Source organism: Myxocyprinus asiaticus, chromosome 12 (assembly GCF_019703515.2).
Source record: "Myxocyprinus asiaticus isolate MX2 ecotype Aquarium Trade chromosome 12, UBuf_Myxa_2, whole genome shotgun sequence".
Taxonomy (NCBI): Eukaryota; Metazoa; Chordata; class Actinopteri; order Cypriniformes; family Catostomidae; genus Myxocyprinus; species Myxocyprinus asiaticus.
Genome location: NC_059355.1, coordinates 26,366,336 through 26,376,091, shown reverse-complemented (window position 1 = coordinate 26,376,091; position 9,756 = coordinate 26,366,336).

Here is a 9,756-nt window from a genome sequence, read left to right as displayed (position 1 = left end):
AAGCTCAATTAAACAAAACAGGTCTTGAAGAAAAACAAGCCCTTATTCTAGAAAACTCCACTTACAGTATGCATAGCACAGTCTTTACAATGGATTTCAAATACATGGAATACTCTTTACTTGAATATTCCTGCTGCATCCAAAATATTATAAACATCACAAAAAAATTAATCTACATCACATGATAGATGCACATTATCTCCTTACCTTTATGACATGTTTTAGACACAATAGCATGGGCATAGTTGGGCATAGTTAAGACCATTATGCTTATTTTTTCATTTTAACATTTCAGCATGAAGGTTTTTGTATATGGGAATTGAACATATTCCAATGCATATTAACACATTACACTTCTCTTAGATAAAGTCACTCACTTCCTGTATTATATAAAGAAGTATGTAGATCTCTTCAGATTGTAGTCCTTAAACCAGAAGACAATTTGCATTGTCAAGCCATGGGTTCCCTCTGGAATTTTAATCCAAAAGTTTTGGATTTATGACAAAAATAATATCTGTGGTTAAAAAAAAATACTTGAAGAGACTTTCAGGATTTGTTCTACAACATAAAGTCACCTAGTCATACCTCAGACTTTTTTTGTAGCAGCTGTGTTTTTGACAGACTGATCTCGGGAACAGTGGGTTGACTTTTAAGAAAAATTGTTTTAGTAAAAATCAGTCTGTGCTAAATGAAATTTTAAACACTGCCTCAGTGGCCAAAGTAGTAAGTATTGTTGGGCAAATGGGCTCGTTTGAGCTCCATTTTCCGGGTGTAATGTCCACTTGTTTACAAGTTGCTAAATAAGAACTACAACTACCACTAGCATTTGAGTTTATGTGCCAGACGAAACAGTCAACTGTTGTAGTCCTTATTTAGCAACTTGTTAGCAAGGCACTTTTAAAAAAACAAAGCATCTACAAAATTCTTGTTTGAGGTATGACTGTGCATAATTTATATAGAACAACACTGCCCTTCTAAAAACCTACAGGAAAATACGTACATAGACCCACAAATTGACATCACAGCGAAAGAGTTAGTGTCAAATAAAAGCAAATTTGTTCGGGTAATTGTGCCACTTTCAGATTTGGCAGATATTACAACATTGTGATATCTGGATGTTAATCTTTCCACAAAGCGATTGTGTAATGTAACAGAATTGTAAGCTTTGGTTGTCTGTTCAAATAATATTTGTTTTGAAAAGGCTAGGAGAAAGTTCTAAGATAAAGCAAATTGGTGTGAGATGGTTATTCTGCTCTGCAAAAAAATAGCAGTAACATTTAGATGTTGACATTTAACATGTTTCCTCGTTCAGATAACCAGACATTTTAATAACAAATGTATTGAAAAATCAGGAGGAAAAAAACGTATACAGCATGTAAGCTGAAGTAGTGTTGGTACGTATTTGTGTCAAAGGTGTGGGGACAGAGGCAAAATGGTGTGCAGCCACACAACAGGGGAAAGACTGTCGTTTTCTCTTCCTGAAAGAGTGCCACTTTAGAGGCAGTCATGTAATGTGCAATAACCACAAACACTCACTCACACATGCAAAATGAATAATGTGAACATGTCTGCAGCCACATGTTGTGCCTCATTTGCAACTGTATTATGGGTAAAAAACATAATCAATTTGGCAGGTTCCTAAAACACTTTTTAATTTTATTTTAAACTCTTTATGAGTTTGACAACTTACATCCCCTTGACCAGTCCGAAATCATAGGAACCATGATACCAGTATCATCCTCTCTTCCTCTTTTATTATACTTCTCTAGCCTTTTCAGCTCTTTTCAATTGCAAAGGAAGCCTTGATGCTATGGTGTGCAAATGTGATAGCAAGTGTTCAGTTGTGGGGGTGAGAATTAGAGGAACCTTGGACCATTAGCAGCTTGTTAGATTGCATTCATGTCTATGCACACCTTTGCTCTGTCTTTTCCATACTCTACAAATTATGATGTGTCAGAAGAATGGATTTTGCTTACACAGAACAGAACAATATCAGCTAATTGTATTATTTTATCTTAAAGCAAAGAAACCACTCTTTTCCACTCACCTGCACAATAGTAAAATACAAGAGATTATGAGATCACATAAGAGACATACAGCTCTCAAAAACATTTTACTTCCTGACACAAAATAAATGCTTTAAAAGTGTTTATTTTGTGCTTATATAAACTAAGCCAGACCATCCCATAGCCATGTTGTTTCAGTGATGTCCAAATGAAAAGCAGATGTTAACTATATGGCACTCATTACATTAGTGTACCAGGAAAAATGGTTGATTGTTATTATTGAGCTCGGATTCTATGTCATTCTTCCATTTAACTTTGTGCAGTATCGTATATGCTATAACGCTAGGAATAGATTCTGGTGGTAAAAAAAAGAAAAGAGTAGGTGAGAATGAATGAATGCTCTGTGTTTCATGGAAACCTGGCTGAGTGAAGCCATCCTGGACAGTGTGTTACATCTGCCGGGCTTTCAGCTATTCAGAGCGGATTGCATTGCATCGCAGAGTTATTGGGGAAAACAAGAGGCGGTGGAACATGCTTTTACGTCAACGAAAGTTGGTGTACAGATGTAACAGTGTTGAAGAAGATGTGCTGTCCTAATTTAGAGATGCTCTTCATCAATTGTAAGCCTTTCTACTTGCCGTAGGAGATTTCCTAGTTTATTCTGGTGAGTGTTTTATCCCGCTACAAGAATGCGTGAATGTAGCGTTGCAACAGCTGGCTGATCACATCACAGACATGGAGCAACAACACCCGGACACTCTTATTATTATTCTGGGAGATTTTAATAAAGCTAACCTCACCCGTGAACTGCCAAAATACAAACAATACATCACATACCCCACCAGAGAAAGAAATACATTGGACCACTGCTACACCACTGTAAAGGATGCATATCGCTCTGTCCCACGTGCAGCTTTAGGACTCTCTGATCACTGTCTGGTTCATCTTCTCCCGACCTACAAGCAGAAACTAAAATCATCTAAGCCTATAGTAAGGACTGTAAAGTGATGGACCAATGAAGCAGAACTGGAACTACAAGCCTGCTTTGACTGCGCTGACTGGAGTGTTTTTGAGGCTGCAGCCACAGACCTGGATGAACTCACAGATACTGTGACATCATATATCAGTTTCTGTGAGGATATGTGCATCCCTACTAGGACATTTTTATCTTTCAATAAGGATAAACCATGTGTGGCAGCGGGGGCATGGTCAAGCATCTCTCCGGAGAGAGAGAAAGCGGTAAGGGCACTTACACCTGAGCTAAATTATGTCTAACACCTGTCTCTAATTTCAGTGAGCACGGGGAGAGGGGCATAAATAGAGACACACCGCAAATAGAAGGGAGAGAGAGCCTGGGCACCACAGACCCGAACAAGAAGCAAAGAGTTTTTATTACAAATGATGAGAGTTTATCTTGTGAAGCGGTGTGTGATTGTAGATTAACTTAGTGCATAACGCAAAGACTGTGAGACTGTAATTTGTGCTGCAGAGAGAGAAAATAAATCCTTACCTGAACCAGGAAAGCTGCTTCTCGCCTCCTCCTTACACTGGTGCCGAAACCCGGGAATTGAAGTTTGGGTTGAAGATGGATGGAAGTCGTCCCGTAGAGTCCTCCCAGTTGGCGGAGATCCTCCAAGCCCTCACTGGCATACATCAGAGCCACCAGCAGACACTGCTTGAGCTCCGACAAGATCAAGATCGCCGGTTTGTCGAGCTCCTGCACGCTCAAGCCGAAGACCGGCAGGCGATCCGGAGCCTTCTCAGCCAGGAGGCATCCTCAGCCGCGACCCTGGACACTCCCGCGCCGTTACCCCCGCCCGCATTACAGAAAATGGGGGCGGCGGACGACCCCGAGGCCTTCCTGGATTTGTTTGAGTGGACCACTGAGATCTGGGGCTGGCCGCTCGGCCAATGGGCGGCCCGACTGAGCCCACTATTATCCGGGGATAATACGTTTATGTCACGGACACTACGCGAGCTGTACGAATTGTTGAGCACTAAATCGATTCACACCAGCGTGTACCATCCTCAAACGGATGGCCTGGTGGAACGATTTAATAAAACCCACAAAAATATGATTCGTAAGTTTGTACACGATGATGCTAGAAATTGGGATAAATGGCTCGACCCCCTGTTATTTGCAGTACGAGAGGTCCCGCAAGCCTCCACTGGCTTCTCCCCATTCGAGCTGCTGTATGGGCGACGCCCACGCGGTGTGCTTGATGTATTGCGAGAGGCCTGGGAGGAGGGACCTTCAAACAGTAAAAATGAAATTCAGTACATTCTTGATCTTAGAGCAAAACTCCACACTTTGGGGCAGCTAACACAGGAGAATTTGCTCCAAGCTCAAGAACGACAGCGCCGACTGTATGACAGGGGAACTCAGCTAAGGGAATTTGCACTGGGAGATAAAGTGCTTGTATTGCTTCCCACATCGAGCTCTAAATTACTCGCCAAGTGGCAAGGACCCTTTGTGGTCACACGACGAGTGGGAGATCTTGATTATGAGGTTAAACGAACCGATAGAGGGGGCGCACGTCAAATATACCACCTCAATCTCCTGAAATTGTGTAGGGAGGCAGTTCCCGTGACGTTGGCTATGGTAGTTCCCGAGAAGGTGGAGCTCGGACCGGAGGTGAGTTCAAAACATAAACAGTTCACCCCGGTCATTTGTGGAGACCACCTCTCATCGAGTCAACTCGCGGAGGTTGCTAGGTTGCAACAGGAGTTTGCGGATGTGTTCTCCCCTCTACCGGGACATACAAACCTCATCCATCACCACATCGAGACCGAGCCGGGGGTCGTGGTACGTAGCTGCCCCTATCGATTACCCGATCACAAGAAGAAAATCGTTTGGGAAGAATTGGATGCGGTGCTTGATATGGGAGTAATAGAAGAATCCCACAGCGATTGGTCCAGCCCAGTTGTTCTAGTGCCTAAGAGCGATGGGTCTGTGTGATTCTGTGTGGATTATAGAAAAGTCAACACGGTGTCTAAATCTGATGCGTATCCAATGCCTCGCGTTGATGAGTTGCTCGATCGGTTGGGCACTGCTCGTTTTTATTCGACATTGGATTTGATGAAGGGTTATTGGCAGATCCTCTTGAGACCAATTTCCCGTGAGAAAACCGCCTTCTCCACACCGTTTGGATTACACCAATTTGTGACACATCCGTTCGGTTTGTTTGGGGCCCCGGCTACATTTCAGTGTCTCATGGACCGAATCCTCAGACCGCATTCAGCTTACGCCGCTGCCTATTTAGATGACATCATCATTTACAGCAATGATTGGCAGCGGCACATGCAACATCTGAGGGCGGTTCTGAGATCGCTGCGCCGAGCGGGACTCACAGCAAACCCGAAGAAGTGCGCAATTGGACGGGTGGAGGTACGGTATCTGGGGTTCCACTTGGGCCACGGGCAGGTGCGTCCCCAAATTGACAAGACAGCGGCGATTGCGACCTGCCCGAGACCCAAGACCAAAAAGGGGGTGAGACAGTTCCTGGGGCTGGCTGGCTATTATAGAAGTTTCGTACCTAATTATTCAGATGTCACCAGCCCGCTGACTGATCTCACTAAAAAGGGAGCTCCAGACCCGGTCCAGTGGACGGAGCATTGTCAACAGGCGTTCACGCAAGTTAAAGCCACACTTTGTGGGGGGCCGCTTTTACATTCACCTGACTTCTCTCTCCCTTTTGTTTTACAGACAGATGCTTCAGACAGGGGGCCGGGGGCCGTACTCTCGCAGGTGGTGGAGGGGGAGGAGCGCCCGGTGCTGTACATTAGCCGTAAGCTCTCGTTGAGGGAAACTAAGTACAGCACTGTAGAAAAGGAGTGTCTCGCCATCAAGTGGGCAGTCCTCACTCTCCAATACTACCTGTTGGGGCGGGCCTTCACCCTCTGTTCCGATCACGCCCCACTCCAGTGGCTCCACCGCATGAAAGATACCAATGCCCGGATCACCCGTTAGTACCTGGCTCTTCAGCCGTTTAAGTTCAAGGTGGTCCACAGACCGGCGGCGCAGATGGCTGTCGCCGACTTCCTTTCCAGGAATGGGGGGGAGTGGTAGGCAGGCCAGATGCCGCCCCGGCCTGAGTCGGGCGGTGGGGATATGTGGCAGTGGGGGCGTGGTCAAGCATCTCTCTGGAGAGAGAGAAAGCAGTAAGGGCGCTTACACCTGAGCTAAATTATGTCTAACACCTGTCTCTAATTTCAGTGAGCACGGGGAGAGCGGCATAAATAGAGACACACCGCAAATAGAAGGGAGAGAGAGCCTGGGCACCACAGACCCGAACAAGAAGCAAAGAGTTTTTATTACAAATGATGAGAGTTTATCTTGTGAAGCGGTGTGTGATTGTAGATTAACTTAGTGCATAACGCAAAGACTGTGAGACTGTAATTTGTGCTGCAGAGAGAGAAAATAAATCCTTACCTGAACCAGGAAAGCTGCTTCTCGCCTCCTCCTTACACCATGGTTTACAGGAAAATTCAGACAGCTTCGTCATGCCAAAGAGGATGTTTACAGAAGTGGGGATAAAACATTGTACAACCAGGCCAGGAACACACTTACTAAGGAAATCAGAGTGGCTAAATGAAGCTACTATGAAAAGCTGAAACAGTTTTCAGCCAACAATCCTGCATCTGTGTGGAAAGGCCTAAAAAGCATGACCAGACACCTCCCCCTCACTCTGTAGAGAGTCAACTAATGGCTGATGAACTGAATGTGTTTTACTGCAGGTTTGAAAAGTCCAGTCTCACACCCCTCCCCCGCTCTGATCTTCACTTCACACACACACACCAACACCTCCTGGAATCCCCCCCCCGCTACTCAATCTGCACTTATGATCTGTGAGGAGGATGTGTGCCGGGTCTTTCAGAAGCAAAAGACTAGGAAAGCTTCAGGCCCAGACGGTGTTTCACCTGCCTGTCTGAAAGTCTGCGCTGACCAACTGGCCACCATCTTCACACAGATCTTCAATAGATCACTGGAGCAGTGTGAAGTTCCCTGCTGCTTCAAACTCTCCACCATCATTCTGGTCCCCAAAAAACCCAAAATCACAGGACTTAATGACTACAGACCTGTCGCTCTCACGTCTGTGGTCATGAAGTCGTTTGAGAGACTGGTTTTGGCCTACCTGAAGGACATCACTAGACCCCTGCTGGACCCCCTTCAGTTTGCTTACCGAGCAAACAGGTCTGTGGATGATGCTGTCAATATGAGACTGCATTATATCCTGCAACACCTCGACAGACATGGGACTTATGCAAGGATCCTATTTGTGGACTTCAGTTCTGAAGCAATACCATCATGTCTCTCAACCAAACTGACCCAGCTTTCCATGCCCACCCCAATCTGTCGATGGATCACCAGCTTTCTGACAGATAGGCAGCAGCTAGTGAGACTGGGGAAACTCACATCCGGGACACTCACTATGAGCACTGGTGCTCCTCAGGGATGCGTTCTCTCTTCACTGCTCTTCTCCCTGTACACGGGTGACTGCACTGCAAAAGACCCCACTGTCAATCTCCTGAAGTTTGCAGACGACACCACGGTCAGCTGCCTCATCCATGGCGGTGACGCGTCTGCATACAGATGGGAGGTTGATCAGCTGGCTGTCTGGTGCAGTCACAACAACCTTGAGCTGAACACACTCAAAATATTGGAGATGATAGCACTGTGGCAGCAGTGGAGTCATTCAGGTTCCTGGACTCTACCATCTCTCAGGACCTGAAGTGGGACTCCCACATAGACTCCATTGTGAAGAAGGCTCAGCAGAGGTTGTACTTCCTTTGCCAGCTGAGGAAGTTCAACTTGCCACAGGAGCTGCTGACACAGTTCTACTCGGCCGTCATTGAGTCTGTCCTGTGTACATCTATAACTGTCTGGTTTGGTTCAGCCACAAAATCAGACAGAAAGAAATCACAATGGACAGTCTGGACTGCTGAGAGGATTATTGGTGCCCCCCTCACCCTCCAAGACCTGTACGTCTCCAGAGTGAGGAAACGTGCAGGTAGAATTACTCTGGTCCCCACACACCCTGCCCACTCCCTCTTTGAAATGTTGCCCCGCCAGGACATCCAGGCACAAGAACAGTTTTTACCCTCAGGCCATTTTCCTCATGAACAATTAAACTGCCTCAGGACTCCCCCATAGTGCAATAATGTAAATACATATCTCATGTACATAAGTAAATTCACATATTCAATTTAATAACTGTACATACCCCTACCTTCACATACATAACCACTTGCACATGTACATACGGCATTCTGTTATATGTCCTATTATTTGTATGTCTGTATATACTCTTACCTTGTTTTGTATTCTGTGTCTCACTGTAATGTTCTGTGTGCACTTGTTTCTCCTATCACCAAAATAAATTCCTTGTGTACATGAGAACACTTGGCAATAAAGCTCATTCTGATTCTGATGCTCACAAATTTTCATGCCGCTTGCCCCAAATAAAAGTGTTTTTTATGGAATGATCGATCTAAAAATACATGTCTCTGTGATCTGCTCCATTTTAACTGAATTGAAACTCCACAAGATGTGACTCACCTACTGTTTTGAACTGTTATTTATTTTTGTAGTTTTTGAGGATTGTGGTTCTCAAATCAGATTAAAGAATTCATATCTATAACATGTTTTTTAAGCATTTAAACCCAAACACAGACCAAACTGCCAAGATAAATTATGATATTGTTATGACATCTTTGTCATATGACATTTCTTAATTTTATGTCACTTACCTGTTTAATATCTGCTAACTGTGCAGCTGCTTATTACTCATCTTACATTGCCTGAAAACATTTGGGGATATTCAATGCAATCAGGGAAAGTAATAAAATGGCTTTAGTTGCTATGTTACTAAAAAAAATCCTGTTGTTTTCTTGTGTTTGAAGATACTCTTACTTCAAAGGATTATGAGTTGTTTCAAAGACTGGAGCTACTGGAGCAACTAGGGACCTTGGAGTTCCTCTTGATGATTTTAGGACAGAACCCAGCACCGTATACATGCAAAGCAAGCACTGTACCACTGAGTTGCATCTTTTGTGTACAGTCATTTAGCACAAAGTTTTTAGCTGATCAAGTTATACAGTATAGCTGATACCCACAAATAATGGGGAATATGTCCATCCAGGATGCCAGCCAGTTTAAACAGATTTTCTTTGCTAAAGTTATATACCAGAAACCTGGAAACATATGGAGATAGTTTCAATGAATACAGTAGGATGATAGACACATCCAATGACTTTTGACAGTTTTCTGCCTTATAAGACTCTTTAATTGTATTTATTATTTATTCAATTATTATTTATTATCGGTCACTGGATACACCAGCACGTGGATAATGTAGAGGTCTAGTGAACAATATAAAGATAGAGAGAGAGAGAGAGAGAGAGAGAGAGAGAACATTAGCCTAAAAAAGGTGCTTCATGTGGTAACATAAATCTAAATTATCTGGTTTTATTAAAGTCAAAAAATATTATTTAACATCACTGAATCAACCTGAATACATTAGATTTTACACACACACACAAAAAAACTTTTTAGTTCTTAAAAAAACTAAACTAACTTTAGCTCCTTAAAGGGAGAGTTCACTCAAAAATGAAAAATCTCTCATCATTTACTCACCCTCATGCCATCCCAGATGTGTAAATTTCTTTCTTCTGCAGAACACAAATTATGATTTTTAGAAGAATATTTCAGCTCTGTAGGTCCATACAATGCAAGTGAATGGGTGCCAAA